General features: G+C 48.9%; 1 long non-coding RNA gene across 6 annotated transcripts in view; it reads left to right on the top strand.

Moving 5' to 3' along the window:
- The first annotated feature begins 1,241 nt into the window (after window positions 1-1,241).
- Window positions 1,242-21,567, top strand: part of LOC134556139 (uncharacterized) — a 50,265-nt gene continuing 29,939 nt past the window's right edge. For 3 of the 6 annotated variants that reach the window (XR_010081592.1, XR_010081593.1, XR_010081589.1), the window contains exon 1: window positions 20,741-21,011. This is a non-coding gene — a long non-coding RNA (uncharacterized LOC134556139). Of the gene's footprint in view, window positions 1,933-15,103; window positions 15,250-20,740; window positions 21,012-21,567 lie in introns of those variants that run through there. The other 3 variants (XR_010081591.1, XR_010081590.1, XR_010081594.1) reach the window with 2 other exon arrangements.

Raw genomic sequence — 21,567 nt, 5'->3', positions numbered from 1 at the left:
GAATGCAGAGGTACGGCATACATACAGACTGCAGAGATCTCAGGTGCTCAGGCTGGATTCTCTGCTTTCTTATGCTGCACCATCACTCCCTGTTTCAGTTTTTAGAATTTCTCCTTGTCAGGGATGTGTTAAACAATGACAGTGCCTTTATCTGGAGATGCTGGGGGCTGAGAATGGAGGCTGGTCAGTGGTGGGTGGAAGGGAGAGAAGCTTTAGCATCTGTGGGAGGAGAAGGGGCTTTTGGATGGCAGTGAAACATCATTCATGCTTGGAGCAATGATGAGATATTCTGTGGCTCTTTCTCCCATCTGAAGTTGAGAGTTGAGAGGCCAGCTAGACTAAGGCTAAGGCACTTCTTGGTGAACCTGGGCACTCACAGACAACAGGGTGTGTTGGAGGGATGTGCATAGTGGGAACAGAAATAATTAATGACTGGTTTTAGTTCCATTTTCCTTACATGTTTGCATTAATTGAACAACTACTGTCTTTTTTTTTTTTTTTTTTTTTTTTTTGGTGATATCTTTGGAGGTGCTTACTACTACAGGTTGCTGGGAGATCTTGGGGAGAGGATGGTCCTGCTTTGCAGGAGCATTGATTGTGCTTGGAAATGAAGTTCTTAACAGCATTCAGCTTCCACCCTTCCCCTAGTGAAGGAGTTCCACTTGTGTCCTGTGCAGTGCCTCGGATTCCAGGTCCTGAGGTGTCTTTGCTGTGCTCATCCCCTGTGGGTTTGGGTCAGCCTGCCAATGTATGGTTGGTGCTGCCTTTCAGAAGCCACACACCTGCAGCAGGTTTACCTCACCCTGCAGGAGCTCTGGTGCTGAGGAAGCCCCACATCCACCCCCGGGCTCTCTTCTCAGTGTGCAGGTGGGGCTGCTCATTCCCAGGCTCCTGTCAGGGACAGAAAACAGATGCTGGTCCAGCAGCTCTGGGTGTGGGGAACATTGAGGCTGGCCCTGCTCGCACGTTGCCCTGCAGAGAGGTGTACTGCTGCTTCTGCAAAGCATGACTGGAACTGATTTTGTTTGGTGCTCGCAATAATTTTCTACTGGGCTCATAGATTAAGCAGTTTTGGTTTGCCTTTTTCCCAGTTTGGTTTTAATTAGTATTTGACCTCATCACTGCTGGTTCTCCTCTGCACTTGCTGTATTGTAGTCATTTTGCTCTGGGCTGTTTTCTGAGAAAAACTAGGACATACTCAGTGACTTTTGGTAGATGTTATGCCTGGAAGGTGGCCCAGTGCTGTAAGAAGTGCTCCTGCCTGAGTAATGGAAGCCAAGAACTGAAAAGTTAAGATAGTGTTCCAGTTAAAACATGGGAGTACCTCCTACCATGTCAAAGTGGCTTAGCCTGTGTCATCACCATACCAAAAGAAAGGTGAGTCCAGAGTACTGCTGCTCTCAGGAGATGGCTGGTTGTGTAAATAATCACTCAAAGGAGCTGCCAGTGATGGCCTGAAGCCACCCTTTCTCTCTTGCCCACGCCTTTGCTGGTGCAGCTGGCAGTCAGGCCACCCCTCCCCTGTAGGACTGAGGAGCAAAGGACGTGGCTGCAGGCTCTGTATTCAGGGAGAGACAGGCACTGCCGGGGTTTTCTAAAGGGTGCAGGTTCAGCTCCAATGTTCTGCTCTGCTTTGTGTGTCCCTGTTTGTTTAAATCTCTCCCAAGAGTGTTTCCCAGGGTGATAAGATCTCAGTGGCACAACCTCAGCTACAAGAGCTGAACTCAGCTCTATCCTTCAGAAGCCTCTGCTGTCAGCAGCAGCCGGAGGAGCTCCGGGAGAGAGGGGCTCTGCCCCGATGGGCCATCCCTGCAGGCAGGCAGCCCGCTCCAGCCGTGGAAATGCAGCAGAGATCTCCTTCCAAATCCTCATCCGGCTTGGTGGGAGGTGAACAAGGACTGCTTCTCTTAGCCCGCAGTCAGAGGGTGTGAGGTCAGTACCTCCAAATCAGATTTTATGGGGTATTCAGCAGCTTAGGGCAAAGGCAGTGGTGAAGAGAAGCTTGGCTGGAGATACCTGCTTTAAGTGGGATTTGGTAGGGGTGACCTGTTTGCCCAAATCAGCCAAGCCCCGGTGTGCTTCTGTCAGTGTGATTTCTCTTGGCAAGAACAGGGTCTTCTGCTATGTTTGTGAAGTTCTGCACTTAATGGGGGGTGACTTGCTGGTGATATTGCTCTGCCATGGGTGAATACTGGAATTTTAGTGTCTAGTGCCGAACAGGCATAAACTTGCTATTTTGTCAGCATGATTTCCTTTTTATTGTATTTGTGCATTAAATCTAACAAACAATGGAGAGCCTCACACTGTGCTGTGAAATGCTTCTATTCTCAGTCTTCAGCTCCTTTAAACATTTTGTAGATTGCTTTGTTACCTAGAAGCATAAAAGCTCCCCTACAAATTGATGCATATCCCAACTTTATAACACTTGGATATGAATTCATTTATCCATCTGAAGAAAGGATTTCAGAACCCACAAACATGGTCAGAATCATGTTGATTCAGTTTACTTCATAGTTTTGCTTGACCAAGCAGATGTTTTCTGTGTGTTCAGCAGAAGAAGGGTCAAACCCTGTATCTGAGCCTACTATTTCTGGCAAAAACACTGATGTTTTTAATCCTTGTTGAACAAGGCTCTTCTGAGCCCTTATTTTGATTTATTATCCTGGTTGTTTGAACACAGAGAAACAATCTGGAGCTGCGACCTTGATTCAGGAAAGTGTGTGCTCAAGTATTTCTGCTCTGAATCCCTTCAGGCTCAGCACAAAGGGTGTGAGGGAGCCTGATGTGCACAGCAAGGCTCTTCAGAGACACAGGTCAACCAGTGCCTCTCCTCTGAGGGGCTTGGGTATGGTTGGCTCCTCTGGCCTGTGTGGGGTAGTAGGTTCCCAAAGAGGGAAGTTGCTCCCCAAAGAGGGCTGCTGGAGGCTCTGCTGGGATCTGCAGGCTCTCCACAGCAGGGAATGCAGTGCCATGAGGTGCTCCCTGCTCTGGAGCAATGCTGACACAGGCTGAGCTGGCCTGGAGACCACGGCAGGCCATGACGTTTGCAATGCCCACTGCCAGGGCTGCTCTCTTATTGGGAACAGCTGGGTTTGGGGGATGTCACCCCATGCAGCTGCAGTAAATAATCTCCTGTCTCTATCCTTCTCTCTCAGGATGAGAAATCTCCTCTTTCTATGTGCACTGGGAAGGTTTGGTGACACAGCACGAGCACAGCTCCTGTTCCTGCTTTGGCCCATGGCAGCATTCATGGTGTCCCCAGCGTGGGCACTGCCCAGACACGTCCTGAGGTGGACACCACCCCCAGCCTGGCAGGGGGAACGTGCAGCTCCAGTGAGGGGCAGGATGAGCAATGCCTTTCCTGCTTTCCAAGGAGCCTGCAGCCTGAGTGACGAGGCAGCCCTCGCTCATCCGGTCATGAGATCTCCCTCCCTGGTACTCACAGAGCTCCTGATTAATTCACACATCGCTGGCCAACGATTTTCCAGCGTGAGTGCCCCAAAGAAGGCGCTTCTGACAAAAATGGCTGGGGTTCAAGGGGTGAGAGGGAGTCCCTGCTGCCAGAGTCAAACATGCAATTGCCAGCCTGCCTTTTCTTTGTAATGGCAAACTCCATAAGCGTTTCACTGTGATTGAAACTCTTGAATCCCACAGAGCTGACCTGAGAGTGCTGCAAACAGCCTGGACTGGCCCAGGCTCAGCAGCAGGGGGTTTCCAGCCCGGGCTGGAGCTGTCCCTGCAGGGTGGATGGCAGTGCCACTGCTGCTGGCAGAGCCCTGTACGTACGAGCTGTCTGGGGAGGTGTCTGCTGGAGGCAATCACTGCTTCTCCTGCAATATGGTGTAGGGAAAGGAAACCCATGGAAACAGGAACGGAATCCAACAAACAGCCTTGCATATGACGAGTTGTAGGCTGTCCATTTAGTCAGAGATGGCAGCAGTTCAGGGCCGGGCTCGCCACCGCCCACCTCAGAGCACTGATGATGACCAGATGTTCAGGCACATCTGACTAACCTCTGCTTCACCAGCTCAGGCTTTTCCTGTGCTGCGGGCCAAGCCCAAAGCTCACGCCAGTGATGGAGGGCCTCTGTGGAACACGGGGGCTTTGAGATGTTTTCAAAGCCCCAAGGTTGTTTGTATAAATATTGGAAAGCTGTTTCAAGCAGCAAGCACTGTGTTTTGAATGCTGTTCACTTCTGGGCTTTGAAAATGTGTCAGATGTAGACAATGGTAAACACCCAGCACTGTGAGTGACACTGGAGTGAAACCTGGGGATGGGGAAGGAGGGAATTAAAACAACTTAGCTCACACTACTTGTCTTACGTCTTGAATACATTTCTCTCCCTCTTTCCCAGAGAAATCTCAGTGGGCACCACTGTGTCTCAGTCATTAGCCAATGATTTTGTGTGCTGACTTAAGGAAATTTAAATTTTGGCCCTTGGTGTTGTTTCCCAAAGCACACACTTTAATTGTATTTTTTAAATTTGGGATCATTTGCCATAGTTTTTAATTAACAGTCTTGGCTTATCCTCATGTGGCTTTGTTAGCTCAAGAAAGCCTTTTTCTTCATGAAACCTATCTCCAAGGCAGGTCTGTGTGTGAAGTCCTGAGAGGCAGCAGGTCTTGTGGACTGTCCTTGTCATTTCTAACTGAGAATAGTAGGGCTGGCTGGTCAGTGGCACAGGGACAATTGCCACCTCTGGCTCCCACTGACAATGAGTTATTTCTCAGGTGAATGTTTCTGGAAATCCTTTTCCACCCAGCAATGCTCTAGCAGGTGAAGTGGCTCTGAAGGGGGTTTCACATCCAGGCTTGGATTCATCTCTGTTCCAGTCTGGTCTGTCTAATGGCCAGGACTGAGCCAACCTCAGCTGGATGGAGGCTCAAAGGATCTGGGATGGACACTGCATTTCGTGCCTCGGTTGCCCTGTAGTCAGCACACAACAGCACAGTGTGATTGGAATGGGCACAGAGTTTGTCGGGAAATTTCTCTTCCAGTCCATAACTGTAGGACATCTGTCACATTTATTGTGTTTTCATGGCCTACTGTGGCCTCTTTGAAGTGATGGTATGGCTTGGTGTCCTTCTGACAATTGTTCATTGTGCAGGTGCCTCTTGGATATGTTCACTGAAAACCCAGGATGTTTTAGTACAAAACTTCAATGCCTAAATTTCCCCTAAATTCCCTAAATCACATACTCATCTAGAAAATCCTCATATATTTCAACTGTATTCTACTTCCTTCCCTGGCCACTCCATTTTCTTCTTTTGTCCCTGTCACAACAAGGCTCATGGGAGTTAGGGAAGGCTTGTCTGTAAGTGTGCCTGAAAACTCTTAGGTACTGCATATGCACTCCAAATGGTACCATAAATTACTTCCTTTCCTATTAAGCACCTATAGAGACAATTTTGGTGTGCTTTTTGGAACCTCCATGTGTTTTCTAGAATTGCAGCCTGCACAGCTACAGCTCATTTCCAGCATGGGAGAGCCACATCCAGGAGCTCAAACTGTGAAGTGATGAGCAGAGCCCTCAGCTGCTCCAGCTGTTTCCCTTTGTAGATGAAGATCAGCACAATGAAGCTGGCTGTTGTCTCTAGGTAAGGTAAGGAAAAGGTTTTGGCAGGTCAGTAAGGAGCTGTCTGTTAGACAAACCTGGGGTGGAGATCCTGGCGGTGAAGAATGAATCACAAACTTGTGGACTGCCCGGTGTTCTTGTTTTAAGAAAACAAACAACTTGTTGCCAGTCTGGACAAACAGTGACTTTTTGATCAGGACTTGTTCTAAGCCAGTGATGACAGCATGTGTCATCTGGGGTCCTTATAAGAAGTTCTACATTCAGTTGATCTCTGTTAATAGTGTGCCAACTCATCTGCTCATGAGGAACAGACATGGTAGTGGGTGCTTTGTACCATTTCCCCAGTATTTCACACAGCAGTGCCTGCACTGGTGGCTTGCACGGTGTGTCCCAAGTCCAAACCATGGAAGCAATGTGCTGCTGTTGACAGAGAAGCCAGCAGGGTTTCAAGGCTGGCTGCTGCTCTCCTGGCAAGCTCTTCTGGGTTCCTTGGTCTCTGTACAGCCCTGCCAGTGATGCCTCTCAGACACAAAGTGCTGTACAGGACAGGGGGACCCAAGGGGGACCAGAACTGTGGCCTCTTCCACCTTTTTTGGCAACACCCAGCCTGTGCCCTGAGCCACACAGGGCAGAGCAAAGCCAGCCTCAGCAGCACTGGGGGCTACTCCTGTTCTCAGGACCAAAACACCCACACTGTGCAATGCCAAAGCCTGCAGACAGCACATGGAAAATGAGTTTCCACACACTTTTTCTGTAGATTGATCACTGTTCCTTTGGGATGGATAAAGCTGTGTTGTAGGTCTGGCCCAGCCCTGTACCTGGTCCTGGCAGAGGGAATGGAGCCATCAGTACCTGTTTGGTGTCCACTGACTTCTGAATTTACCTGTGTCCTGATCACGGTAGGGTGAGGCATTAGTTTTGCTCTTCCCTCCCAGGCAAAGTTTCTGCAGGTGGGCAGAGGGCAGGTGGGTTTGGGGGTGCTCATCCCTCCTCAGGCCTGTGTGCTGGGATGCTCCTGCAGCCCTGTCACAGCGTGGTGTCACACACAGCTCTCCATCTCTGCCTGCCTCTCTATCCTAGGAAGATTCCCTGTCTTAGTACTGATTGTAAAACTAGGAAACATTGGGGTTTTACAGCTTGGCAGACAGGGAAGCTGGGGCTTGACTGCTGTGCCATGAGGGGACAGCAAGTCCTCCCTTTCACTGTTTAAAATAGGTGGATTTGAACACTCTAACAGAGTAGGCACTGTGGGTGTTTAAACTTTCAGCATGATTGATCACCTCTCAGAGAGAGGCAGATGGTATGGTGATGAGTTCCAGATCCCTTCAACTGAGCATCTCTGAGGAAACTGTTGTGGACCAGGCTGGGGGGAGGCTGCTCTCAGTGTGATTTTTTAATAAACCAAACCCAACAATGTAAGGTTTAAAATTAAATCCTCTTAGCTCATCAACAATAGCTCTAAAAGTTGACTAGGTTTACAATTAACTGCCAGGTTAAAGGGCCTTGTCACAGCCCCATGAAGGCTTTGGGAAGGAAGGCTTGGAGTGGGCTGGCCTTTGTGCCATGGTCTCACCTGAGAGCCTCTGCATGGCTCCTGAAGGGACCCAGGTCTCCTCCCAGCCACAGGGCCTTGCTCCTGGGCTCTGTCAAAAGCACCTGCATGAATGCCACTGTTTGGATCACCCTGCTTAGAGACTTTTGATCCCTGGAGTAGAAATGTGCTTTCCAACCCACTTAAAATATTCCAGCACCTACACTGGAACCATCGGTAACCCCATAACAGGGTTGATGCTCTGTGAGCTGCCACTGATCTTTATCAGGGAAAAGCAATGAGCAACTAAGGAGCAGAGCTCAGCAGCTTCCCCAGCTGAACCTCAGTTCTCAGGGGAGGAGGAGGACTGATTAGAAAGAATCATTTGCCTTCTTACTCCCTGACATAATTATCCCACTTCTCAGCATGTGTGCTGTGGGCCAGAGGAACCCCTTCCTCTGCAACAGGTTCCCCCCAGGCATTCCCCTGGGCCCAGTGCAGAAACATTTGTCTCTGCCAGGAGCTGCATCTCCATGTTCCTCTTGGTCCCCACCATTTGTTGGGGAGCTGGGAAATCACCCTTTGGCTTCAGTTCACAAACCATTAACTGTATGGGCATTCGAGGAGCCAGTTAGTTTTTCGAAGGCAGTTTCTGGGCTTTAGGGTGATGTAAAGTTCCTCTGTAAGCCAGCTGGCAGCAGTGCCTGGGTAAAAGCCCATGCTGTGTCACTCTTCCTTGAAGTGTTCTCCCAGCTCTGTGCCTGTCTGGCTTGACTTCTGCAATTAGTGGAAGGTTATTGTAGGTTTAAAATGTTGCCTGCTTTGGCAGTATCTGCAGTCCCTTAAGGCAAGGATGCCTGTTTATTGTTATAACACTGCCTAAGCACAACACAGTGTTTCCCTGTAGGAAAGAATATTTCAGTGAAGTAGATTTTTTTTTGTTAAAAAAAAGAAGTCTTGGCTGGCCTCTCAAATTTAAATGCCATTGGAAACTAATACTAAGTTTATTTTTTTCTCCATAAATCACATCTCAGGGCTTTTGTTATTCTGCTCTCATCCTGCCCGCTGATAAGGAGCACTTAGCTGCTGTCCCAGCTTGCCAGGGGTGAGCAGAGCTCCTGGGGCTGCTGGCAGGATTCCCAGGCCCCAGTGAGCTCTGCTGCCGGAGATCCACGGCCACCCTGCCGTGCCAGCAGCCCGGGCTCTGCCAGCGCTGGTGCCTCCACCTCTGCCAGCACCTTCTGCGGCTCTGCTGCCCAGACCTGCTCACAAACAGAGTGCCAGCACCGTGTGGGGCTGGGAAAGGGATGGGAAGCCACCAAAAAGCTTTCCAGCAGCTCCTGTGGCTGCCACCCAGCCTGCTCACAGCACCTGGGGCGCCTGCCTCTGCGGGGTGGTCTGCAGGGACCACTGCATCCCAGACCTTCGGGAACAGCTCCTCTGGGACTCACTCCTGTCCAGACTGAACACCCAGCCACCAGATAAGCATCTCCAAAAGGAAGAATTTCCATTGTGGGATGGGCTTGCATATGAATTAAAATAAGCAAATGCCTTGAAATCTATTTTGGGTGTTGTTCAGAGGAACTGGAGTATCCAGTTCAGTATGACAATCCCTGCAGCCCTCAGCACAAAGCTAGGGATGGCTGGGAAGTGAGAGCCTGCTTCAAGGGTGTGAAACACTTATGCATTTTTATAAGTTAGAGCAACATCATATCTATGTATAAAATATATGGGCTGTTTGTGTTTTTCCCTCCAGCACACATCTTTGAAGCTTTCCCAACACTCCACTACGGCTGTGCAGGGGAGGAGCCAGCCCAGCCCTCCTGTGTGCCTTTTCTTCACACACTTTGATGTGAAGATGCTCAATGACAGGAGAATTCAGTCCTCCTCCCACTGGTGCCCAGCTGGGTGCAGGATTGCTGCTCAGAGGGAGGACTCCTCCCCAAAGCGTTTACTCGTTCCTAATTAAGCCCGGCAATTCTGGGTCACTCTTATAATGTGGGAGTAATACAGAGGACTCTCTCCAGCTCTACAGAAGGCACTGATGCATCGTTCTGACCCATCCCTCCTGTCAGCCAGCAGGGCAGTGGCAGGTGAGAGGGAAATCTTTGATGGGGAAGGCCTGCCTGCACAGCCTGTGCACCGCCGCTGCCAGCAGCAGCCTCTGAAGCTGTTCCGGTGATCTGGCACACGATGAACTGGAATGATTTCTGATTTCACTGCTGAGCCCCCCCAGTGCCCTCCCTCCCCAATCCAGCATGCATAATTTAGCAAGAATAATGAGCCAGCTCATCCTATGTGCTGTACACACCAGCTGATGAGGTGCCCATCGTCCCTGCAGCTACAGCACATCCTGCACGAGCTGCAGGTTCAATGGCTTGGCTTTCACTGAGAGCTCCGAGGGCATTTATTTCAGTTTCCTCCTTGCATTTGATGTGAATTTCATGCTAATGAGTTTCAACTCTCTTGATGTTCCTGTCAATATTCCAATTTTCACATTTTTGTCAGTGAGGAGCAAATCAGGTCCCTAAAACTTCACAGGAGTTACGGTTTCAAAGCAATTGTTTGTTAGTACATTACTCAAGACTATTAACAGAATAGTCATGGTATAGGTTCATCTTGCAGAAGGAAAAAAAATCAGGCTTAAATAGCTCTGTGTGCTTTATCTGCTATAGTTTCCCTTTTGGGTTCTGTAACTACTATATGAGATTCTAATATTATATAAAATTCATCTTTTTTGGAGGAAGAGATGAAATAGCTGCGTAAATTCTGAACTCTACTGGTTTCTTTTTTCTGCCTTGTTAAATGGAAACTGTGGGAATGATCTTTGAGGATGAGGCTTTAATAGGAGTGTTTATTACACCAATGTTTTTCTAAATGCATGAAGTGGAACTTACACTTAAATTATCATTTGATTAAAAGTGGGATTATGTGAGCTCACAGTAATGATCTTTCTGTGAGAATAATTTCTCTCTCAGGTCTCTGAATGGAAGCTGAGAGGAACCCTCCTGCAGTTAGCAGGGTCACAGTGTTATTGTAAACCTCCTATCATTTTGAAAGGGTCTTGGGACAATACCTGTTGGAAATACAGTGCTGATACAGGACTGTAAAGTTGCAGTGCACCCATTGCCATTCCCTATGGTGGGCTGCAAAAATCCTTTTAGACTTTTCTTTGTTTGTAAAGGTGAGTCTGAATATTGTGATTTTTAAATACTTGTTATAGGAGTTGAAAGAATTTTAAACCTGTCCACCAGCACTCCCCTAGGCAGGAGGTCCCTGTATCCCTCTTGACAAAGCCTCACCATTCCACTGCTTCCCCTGTGCTGTTCCAGGAACCTGCCCACCTTGTGCTGTTTTAGGAACCTGCCCACCTCTTGCCCCTTTAGGCATGTGGTTTACCAGTGCCGTGCTGGGTGGATGGGATGCTGTGAAGCCTGTTGAGCCACTTGAACAAGAAACAGCTGCTCTGCCCTCTCTGGTCTCAGAGGTGGTGTTTGCCTCCAGGCTCTGTCTAGATGCCATCTCCAGAGCCTCTTCTCTGCCTGAGAAGGGCCCCTGGGTGTATCCAGGTCTCTGGCATCTGCCCACCCAGCAATACACAGGTGCCCTGTGTGCCCCAGGACACCAAGCAGAGCTTCACTGCTTTGTGCTGGGAATTGTGGGGTCCTTTGCCGCTGTGCACACACTGCCTGAAACCTCATCAGGTACCTGTGTCCTGCACGTGGTTAATCATCCCCGGGGCCAGCTGGGGGTGTGCACCCTTGCAGCTTGTCATGCACAGCTCGCTGGCTTGTGCTAGGGGTGGAGCTCATGGCAAGCACAGAAAGCTCCCTGGAAAGATTTAGGCAGGTTATATCCTTTGGGAATTATGATTATTCCATGGGCTTTGAAATAAGTCCATTTTGATACAAATATTAAGTTTGATTGGAGAACTAAATATAATATTTTTGGAGTAGTTGGGTCAATGTTAAGCTGCTTTCCCAACATTAATACATCCTAAAACCCCCACAACGACATATCCTTTGTCCAGAACCATACAGGCTGCTGCACATCCTTGCTCACTGCAGATGAGCTGTGTTTGCTATGAGTTTTTACTCTCCCTGGCTGAAGTGTGAGCATGCACGAGCTGGGGCTGAGCAGACACCAGCCTGGCAGGAGGCTGGCACAGCAGCAGGGTGGCCATGGTGGCCAGGGAGGGCCGTGCTGGCCCTGCCTGTGGTCACTGCTCTGGGCACAGGGGTGCAGCTGTGCCTGCCAAAAGGAGCAGGTCTGGGCAGAGGTGCTCCTGCACAGACAGTGGCTGCACGGGAATCACTGGCAGCACATGGACCCCAGTGTCCAAAGGACAGCTGGTGGCTTAGGCTGGCATCAGGGAGAGCTCAGCAGGGAGGGATATCTGTGTGCCATGGCCAGCTGACCACTGGCTCTTTGCAATGTCCCTTGGTGTGTCCTGGGGCTCTCAGGGCCAGCTGGCAGCAGCTGCAGTCCTCTCCCTGCTGCAGAAGATGTTCTGGGGGTTGCTGTGCCGTGCCTTCCCCTTCCACAGTCCAGCACCTCAGCCCCCTCCAGCCCGAGCAGCAGCAGCCAGGAAATGAGAGCCTGGCGAGCTGCCATCCATCGGGGCTGTGATGCCGATGTGAACCTGATTGTCCTGATGCTTCGGGGACAGTGAATTCCAGATTTAGACTGGGCTATCCCCTGAATTCAGCCCTGCTCACAGAGGTGCTTTTGCAGCAGGCTGTGCTCACAGTAATTCTGTGTGGAGCTGTCTGTTACTGAAATGATTTCCACACAGCATAAAAGCACTGAAGGGGCTGTGAGCACACTCGGGCATCAGGGGCAGCCCTAGGACCTGGTGCAGGCTGTGACCTCGGATGCCACGGGCAGATTTGCTCCCCTGTAAATGCCATAAAGGTTGAGGGGTACGGATACCACAGTGCCCTGTCATCATCTGCATGGGGAAGCCTGGCACAGGCAGCAGGGCCCTGCTGTGCTTGCAGGGAGCACAGCCACGGCGGGGGTGGCCCCTCCCGCTGCTGGGCTGCCTTCCCGCGGGTTTGGAGCATCCCCCGAGCCGGACAGAGCCGCCCTCCCTGCCGCAGAGCCCGGGCTGTCTGTGCCCGCTGCCGCCGGTGATGCCAAGCACGGGCAGAGCTCGGGCAGCGCAGATGGAAAATGCAGCCGGGAGCCAGCCCGGGCTCTGCGCTCCCCTCCCATCCCCGGCACGGCTGCCAGCGCCGGACAGCAGCCAGGCACAGAGCCTGGGCCTCGGGACAGCGGAGCAGAGTTTCCACGGGAGGCTCCAGCAGGCTCTCCTCCAGCTCCAGGCTCCACAGAGCCTCCTCGGCTCTCACTTCCCTTCCCAGGCTGTTGCTCAGGCTCAGTCTCAACCCCGCAGTCAGAAATGCAGTTCATATGCTCTGTGTATCTCGTTTCTTCCCACCATCCTTCCGAGGACTGGAATCACCAGCAGCAGAAGGCTCCTGAAGGTGTTTCTTCTGCAGGGACTGCCGTGTGCTCCTCCCCCAGGCTCCATGGGCAGCTGCCACTTCCAAAACTGGCTCTGTCTTTGGGGAGATGTGCAGTGGGGATGGCTCCTCTCAACCCCCCATCCCAGCTGTTATCCCTCTGATGTGCTGCTTTCCTTCTCATCTCTGTATCCCTAACTCCTCCTCAGCCCCGTCTGTCCCCATGCCTCTCCTGGTGTCTCTGCAGTGGCACAGGACATGCTCCAGCTGCAGCACATGCAGACACTGAAGGCTGCTGAGTTCACCCTTCCATCGTGTCAGAGCGTTGCTCCACATCTGGATACATTTCTGCCAGGTTTTCACTGAGTCAAAATGAGGATTTTTCCCTTTCCTTCCTATTCCTGACGCAAACATTTCCATTAAAATCTTCTTGAAAAACTCAGCCTCAGGGAAGCATCTAGCTTGGGGATAAAAAAAATCTCAAGGTCATTGATTTCAGTTGTGCAGCTTCTACAGGCACCTGGAAAGGGGAGGTTTGGATGCAGAAAGCAGGAGGCAGCTGTGGCTGAGGCTACCTGGGAGGCCTGAGAGCAGGGAGGGAGCAGCTGGCCAGGCACAGGGCCACCAACCAGAGAATGCTGCCCGCATGCCAGCTTGGCTGCAACTTCATCAGGAACCAAAGAGGAATGCTTTATAAAGGGAAGGCCTTGTAACATGGCCCTGGCCTGTTAGGCTAAGCAGAAGGGAACTGTGGGAGAGAGGCTCAGCTGGAATTGGGCTAGAGGGACACACGTGAGAGACGTGCTGTGTGACTGCTGCATGTCCACATCACATCCTCACCATGTCCCCATCATGTCCTCACCATGTCCCCATCATGTACTCATCACGTCCACATCACATCCTCATCATGTCCCCATCATGTCCCCATCATGTCCTCATCCTGTGTATGCTGTTGGTTGACTTGGGCTGCTTGTGCCTTAAAGCTATATAAACAGATAACTGCTTAAAAGGGCCGGGTTTTTGGCAATAAAGAGCATCCTTTGCACCTGCCTGGGGTCCCTGCATCGCTCATTATCACCAACATTTAGCAAACAGCACAGAGCTTGTAGTGCCTTCTGAACGATTTCTTTAATACCAGGCCTGACTTGAAGTAGGTCAACTGAAAAATGAGTAAATTACACTTGCAAAAATGCATTAGGAGCTGCGGTGTGCATAAATCTAGCTGCCATTTAGCAGAGGTCATAACAAATTAGAAATTAAAGGTGTAGGTAGAAAAGTTTTCCAGGCTGTGGTCGGTGAAGCAGCCTCTGCCTCTGGGCTCTTTGCCTGCCCCAGTGTTGCTCGCCCATCTCACTTGGACAGCTCCAAGAGCAGCTCTCAACAAAGCTTCGTGTGTCAGACCTCCCGTCCTTTCTGCTTTTAAGGTGAGATTATTCCATAAAACCTCGTTTTTGGTGCACTCCTTATAAGAGGGATTAATGTAGCAAAGGGACAAGGAGTGCAGACACTCTTCTGAAAGCCAGAACCTGCAGTTTATGTCAATACGGTGTTTGAGCACCACCATGGTTTTGAAGTTGGAAGTCTTTGAAATCCTTCCAGCCTTGGTCACTGAAAAGCCAAACTCTCAAACTTTCAAATCTTGCTCTTTTTCTTTATAATTGGGGTGGGAAGGTATTCAGAGGAAATACAGTTTCAGTAATGAAACTGTAAGCTATTTTTTACTTTCTTTTTAGAGGAAGAAAAACAAAACACCCCAAGACCCCAACCTTTCAAAGCTATAAGCTGAACATACCCAGCCAGAAATGCCACCAAATCTGTTTCCTTAAGGGTATTCTTTAGTCACTAATTAACATTTTAAAGACCAAGTCTCCAAGAAAAGAAAAGCAGTTTAATATAAATATGTTGGGTGAGTTGAAATGACAAATACTTTGAAATATGCATTTTTAAAAATAATTAGTGTTTTCTTGTTCTTAGGCTTGTAGTTTCTGGGCCAAGCACCTTCAGACTGCAGAAAATCAATCTTTTTCCTCCTCTCCCTCTCCTCCCACTTAATCTGAACATTATTCTCTTTCCCCAGTGTGGTTCTTGTTCTGCTGTCTGCCAGGCATGCCTCCTCCTCCAAACACAGACAAAACCTGCAATGTATTTAAAAATAAATGCTTGTTATGCCCTGGCACCCATGCACATCCTGCTCTTGGGTTCCTCTGGAGGGCAAGAAGCTCTCGATTTTCTTTAAAACATAGTCAAGAAAATGCCTTTAAAAGTGCCTGCCTCTGGACTCCTTTCCAGGTGTTTTTCCTGACAATGGGCATTCCCAGGTGCCCAGGCAGGGATGGTCCTGCAGCATGTGCTGCTGACACCTGGGAGATCAGCAAGTTTAAAGCACAGGGTGCCAGGGCTTGTCTGTGCTGGGCAGGTGCCACTGAGCACAGGCCCTGGGAGGTGCTGAGCATGGCCAAGGGCAGCTGGGAGGGAAGGGCTTTAATTGCTGCCCAAGTCCACGTTATATCACTTTCACCAGAGGCAACGGTGGGTAAGCCTGGAAAACTTCTGTTTAACACTGCTTCTTCACGCTTTCATGGTGAGAAAATTCACCCTGATACCCCAGCAGGGAATGTGAACCCCCAGCTTGTTTTACTGCGTCCTCTGGTGCAGCACAACCACGCTGTGGAATGGTGAGAAGCTTCTTAGCTGTGCATCTCCCCCTCCCTTCCCCCATCCTCCTCCTTGCTGCACCAATTTCTGACACAGGGGTGGGTGATGTGGAGTGATGCCACCACTAAATCTCTCTCTCTGATTGAGGGGGCATCCTGCATGATTGCATGGTACTGACCTATATCTTTAATGTGCCACAAAATCATTAAAAAGAAAGCTATAATAATTCTGCTTCGGGTTAAATTTTAAACGCAGGGAGGGAATTAGAGCTGTAGAAAGCCAGCAGTTTAATTTAAAATCTTTTATTAAATAGTGTTTTGATATCTGCTCTTGTTCTCATGCCAAACATGTATTTTGGGGCATAATTGCATAAACTACTGAGGGAAAGAAGGAAAAGGTAAGACTGTGTCATGAGGCAGAACACTTCTGCATCCTCAGTGACTCAAGTAGAAGCTAAGGCCTCACTTGCACTCCATTTCTGAGCAAACTCCACAAATTTCCAGTGGGACTGGAACAGAGGCACAAAGACATGGGCATGAGCCTAGGGCTGCATTCCAAATCATGTGCTGCTGCTGGGTTTTCATCTCTGCTTGCTTTTGGGGTTTTCAACCCTGTTAATGGAAAGAGCACTGAGGGTTACGGGTGTGTAGGATCCTGGGAAGAAATAATCCCTCTGCCCAGGAGCTCTGCTGAGGCCAGAGCTGCAGGAGATGGCTTTGGCCAATTTATGGAGAGAGGGAAATGAATGGGAATATTCTCTGCTGAGCCAAGGCTCTGCCACAGGAATCCTTGGCGGGTGTGAGCTCTTTGGCAGAGCACAGAGAGCCCTCAATGCACGCACACATGGCAGCAGATGGCTGTGGCTGTGCATCCAGGGCACCTCTCACAGTCCCTGCTGTGATGTGACTTTAAACTGCTGCTTCTCGTGCTCCCCTGTTTTGGCATGTGAAACAGAAGTGTAACAGAAGAGCATTGTCCTGGGAAAGAGCAAGGTGGTGGGGAATGGAGAAGCATCTTTGTCTGAATACAGCAGAATACCTGTCTGGGAAGATGAGAGATTCTGCTGCAAGCAGCATGGTCAGGCCTGTGTACCACTGACTGTCAAGTACAGAACTACAGTCTTCTGGTTTAATTTTGATTTTAGTGTTTCAGACCCTGACCCCTGCCTTTGGGCAGCGTGGGCTGGCCTGGATAGCTTCCCTTGGGAAAATGATGAACCTTTCCTTTAATCAGGGAGAAGGCAGGGTGGTGCAATGCTGATCGCAGTTGGGATAAGTACTCGTCTCTGTTTGCCTGTTTTTCTTAGCAACCACCACTTGCAACTCATTCACTTCAAAGAGAGAGCAGAGACAGGCATGAAACCCTTGGGAGCACCTTTCTTTTTGCTGTGTGCAAGCTGCTAATTGCTATTACATGTTTAGTCACTTGGATTGTACATAATCAGAAATGAGAGCCATGCACAATCAGGTTGATAAATACATTATCAGTAGCAAAATGCCTCCAGTATTTGGGTACATGTTCTTTTTTTGCACAGGTATTTCAACAGCAATTTATCCTCTTAAGTTACTCAGCATAACTGTAGTAGCAGAGGATGAAGTAATGGTTGTTAATGATGGGTAAATTACTGTCCAGGCTGGTGAATCCCGTGTATTTTTGTTACCTATTAAAGTTTATCTGTTGAATATTTCTCCTCAGGGGACTGTGAGAGAACTGGCCCTTCTAATCCAGGTTACCAACAATCTTGTGCCTGAGCAGAGTCAGCTCTACTTAAAATTTAACTTCTTCCATATGTCACTTCCAGATGATCCAAAGAGAAGTGCTCACAGATGCCTGAGCTGAGGAGAGCAGCAAGGGAAAGGGCATTCCATGCGTCCCTCTCGTCAGGAAGCTCTGTCACACTGCCAAACCCCAGAACACCGGAGCTTCCAAACCCAGCTCCTCTCGCCCTCTAAATCAGCCCAGTGTGCTGTGCAGAAAAGCAGAGTGAGGGGCAGTGTCCTTGACAGAGCCAGAACAGCTTGCTGATTTTTAATTGAAAGTAACAAACCAAATATTCTGCATACGAGAGGAAACTCAGAACTCGACCTGCCACTGGTGGGGTGGGACCCCGTGCTGCTTTGGGCACTGCTCTCCCCTGGAGCCCCTTGCTGCTCCCCTCCCTCCCTGCAGGCTGTCCTTGGGCTGCAGCAGGGTTGCACATTTGTGCTCCAAGCCTTTCCCGACCCCATCCTGCACTGCTGCCCCAATCCCAGCACCAGGAGACTCAGCCCTGCTCCTTCTGCCCCCTTCCCTCTCCCTGCCTGACCCCACACACTCAGACGTGCTCCACTAGTACATTTTGGTTGATGTGCTCCTTTGGAGTCAGAAGAAGGGTAAGCAGAAAAATAGCTGCTGTAAGGAGTTACCTGACTTGTCCTTTTCCGTGTGGCCTGGCTGCTGTCCCAGCTCACCAGAGCAGGCTCAGCAGTGCCCAAGCCTCCCAGGCTCTGGCATCTGGCTGGAGAGAGGTTTGCCTGTGGTAATGTGCTCAATGGCTCTCAGTGTAAGGACTGAAAAACGCAAAACAGCCTGGAAAAACTGCAGGCCTTGGGTACTTAACTCTTTGGTGATCATGGAACAAGCAGCTAATAACTGTGAGAACTTGAATGTTTCCTTTTTTGTTGCTGACTTAAGAGAGAAGTCAAATCTGACTTCCCAGCCTCATTTAGAAAATTTGTGTAGACAACTTTTCTTGTCTGCATAAGATACAGCCCTCTTTTTGCTTCCCTCTTTTCGTGCTATTTCAGGTCAAATATCCTAGAATTTATAGATTTACAATTTGCTGCATTAGGGAGTTACCTGTTTTCAGGTCCTAGCAAGGATTAATCTGTGCAGACACTGTCCCATGGACATCCTTCCAGGGACAATTGCAGTGTTAGCTTGCAGAATCCTGTGTTCCGTGTAAGCTTCATTTGCAGTGAGATTTATCTCAGGTGACAGGATCTCCTGCCTGCAATATGAAAGACATCCACAGGCTGGTGGCACCCAGTAAAGGTGACAGAGAAGCTAAAAGGTGCCCTAACCTTTCTACTGCTAATGTCTAGCAACAGGCTAGGGGATGGCTGGGGGAGTGGACTCTCCAGGCTTGAGGCAGCATTTCTCCCCTGTGCATCCCTGGGCAGAGGTAGTGAGGGCACCTGGAGCATGGGGCTTGTGTCAGAACTACAAACCTTGTGAGGATTTCCAGGTGTGATCAGCAACATGAATTCTGGTACGTGATTTCTATGCCCCAAAATATACAATAACACGTGTTAGAAAAGCACATCACAAGTTCCAACCTATGTACAAGGTGTGCACTCCATGAACACCTGGGCTGTGGTCTGTGTGAAAAGGCACAAGCTCCTTTGGGAACTTCAGCTGATCTTTGGTCCTTCCTCTAGCAATCAAGTGTGTTATTTAATTTTTTTGGATGGTACCCATATCACTGACGGGCACTTCATAAATACAACTAAATCCATCCTGGCAGGCTTCACCTCTAATTTTACAATGTGGTTTTGTGTGTCAGATAACTACACTTTATCCTAATTGTTTTAACAGCAGCACCAGCATGATTCAGGTTTATTCTCCTATCAATCATACACATACATGCCATGCATTCAAAATAACCAGCTCTGCTGTCTGGAGGCCTGTACAGTGCCCCTGAAGCAGCAGGTGAGGTGCTTTAATCCAAAATTCCCATTATGAAGATGGTGCAATCAATCCATCTGACTTCTTATTACCTCTGTGTGGGTTTTTTCCCCCTCTGTGACTAGGAGTGACTCATTGCAACTTCCCTGAATTGCTCTGAGAAGCAGCTTTCTTATCTGTGATGCTCGTCCTGCTCCTGTTCCTCTCAGAGGGTGAGTGATGGGCCAGTACCTGCCTAGCTTATCCTCAGTCTGGCTGTAGGGACAGGCAGTGGTGTGGAGCTGCTGTGCCCTCCCAGGAGATTGGCCTGGGCCAGCCTTGGCACTGGGGAGCTGCTGGAAGAGCTGCTGCAGTTGTGGTTGGCCTCTTGGTGCTCAGAGAGCCAGAGGCTTTACTGGTTTTGTTTTACTGTGTTCTCCTTTGCTCCCTGTGAATGCTCTCCTTTGGCAAGCAGGAATGTTCAGGAAAAACATCTGGAGCTGCTGGGTGAGAAGAAAACCAAATCAGCAATTGATTTGAATGGGAATAACAGTTGTTGATGGGAGGTCAAGGCTCTGGTACGTCATGTCTAATAGTTGTTTATCTTCTATATTTTTTTCACAATGTTTCCTCACTATTTTTAATGGAAAATCTGGGGGTGGTTCTTTCCTTTCTGCTTGTAATCTCTCGGTTTAGTTAAACCCACAAAAATGCTGAGAGAAATTGCTTAATCCCACATAAGTCTGTCATCATCTCTCAGCTTGATATAAATTTTTGTTTGATTTTTGAGGAAACTGTTGTTTAAAGTGTTTTTTAGGCCGTGACAGATGATAGTATCTGTACGTGTTACGGAAAGCTATTTAATAAGTACAACTAACATATTGCAAAACAGATGTTCTGTATGTTCAGCTTTTAGGCACAGGTCAAGGAAATGTCCTAGAGAGTCTGGCTCAGCAGGCTCTGTGTGCTGTGCTTGGGCTAGCACAGGCTTCACCTCACATCTCTCCTATGAGTACATGTCCGTGTGGTTCTTGCTTTCTGTGATGCCTTTATAAATCAAAGCTCCTGCTCTCACTGCAAAGATCAGCGTCCAGGCTTTATGGCATTGGTGCAGCCTGCTCCAAAGGACATTCTCACTATGTTCTCCCTTGTTACTTCTCCTAAAATCCCCTTTTTCTCAAAGTGCATATTTTGTTCTGAGTGGTTGCAGGTTTGGCAATTACCTGTCTATGCACTTGGCAGGACAATATCTGTAGCAGAACACAACAGGTTTATAGATGTATAAAGGTCCTGGCTTCCCAGAAGAGTTGTTGGTAAGAACGTTTTTTTCGCCAAAATGTCCATGACTCACCATCCATCTCTGACCTCTGGAAGTCATCATCATACCTGTCAAACCGTCAAGGTTTTTCCAACTCACAAGTAAAAGTTTTTTCCCCAAGTTTGTTTTTCATTCAATTTTTTTCCTAAACAGCTGTTGTGTACAGAGCCTTTTAATTAGATCTTTCTTACAACTCTGCTAATTTATTAAAAGGACAGTCTGTACTGACTGAATAAGCACCAGCACCATATCCCTTTGCTTTAGCCTTCCATTCTTCCAAAAGATCTGCTTTTAACCCTGGCAGGTATTTGAGTTCAAGTCATCACCTGGTCTAGAAATAGGAGGTGATCTTGTCCATAGCCCTTACACCCTTATGCCTGTACTCCAGACTCACAGCTGACACTGAACTGAACCTGCTGTTGGGTTCTCTGTCTAGCAGCCTGAAAACATCTGGTCTCTTCTGACCAAACTGAGTAAGAAGCAAAACTCAGGGTTTGTTTTTTTGGGGTTTTTTGGAGGGGTTTTTTGGTTGGTTGGGGGGGGTTTGTTTGTTTGTTTGTTTGGGGGGTTTTTTATTCACAAATTTTTGTACAAATTCTGAGAAACTTCTGTGCCTTTCATGTTCTGAATGTGGTCACAGACCTTCCTTGGTACAGTAAAATATCCATGTGCTTGTGTAACACGTTTCCTGTGCTTTTTCCCAGCTGAAGCTCTGATGACAGCAAGGCAACGTGGTGTGGTGTACCAGGCTGGAAAGACACCTACTGACTGGAAAGCCTGTGGTGCAGAGACTGTACAGAACATTGAGCTGGCTGGGAGGTTGCCCTCACTATCCCTCACTATTTCCTGAGACAAATATGTGGTTTTAGTAAAGCATAATGGTTTGGGGTTTTATTTAAGAAAGAAAAATCCGACACTTGATTTGGAGGAGCAGGGTAATTCAATTCTCTGTCAAGGAAATCAGGAGGAGACATTTCCTCTGGGAAATGTTGATGAAATGCTGGTGCTTGTCTGCCTCTGCAGCAGTGGCTGTGGGCCAGGCTGTGGCTCAGCCCCGTGGCTGAGCAGTGCCCTGTGAGAGCTTCACTGCTCTGCCAGGGGCTGTGCCGGGAGCTCCTCACACTGCACGAGGAGCAGGGGACCCTAAAGCCATTTACAGCTCTCATCTCAGCAGGCACATGTGGCTGATTCCCCACAAGGAAAGGTTAACCCAAGAATGTTCTGAGCTCCCACGCTTCAGGGGAGATTGCAAAACCATGACCTTTGATGTTCTGCTTTAGGACAAAGCCAAACGGAAATGGCATTTTTCACAAATGGGAAAACCCAGGGGTTCTTGAACCATCACTTCTTGAACCATCACCCAGGGCCCACCTTA

Source organism: Prinia subflava, chromosome 11 (genome assembly GCF_021018805.1).
Source record: "Prinia subflava isolate CZ2003 ecotype Zambia chromosome 11, Cam_Psub_1.2, whole genome shotgun sequence".
NCBI classification, from domain to species: domain Eukaryota; kingdom Metazoa; phylum Chordata; class Aves; order Passeriformes; family Cisticolidae; genus Prinia; species Prinia subflava.
The sequence above is the reverse complement of the archived record's forward strand: the minus strand, read 5'-3'. Positions and strand labels throughout refer to the sequence as shown.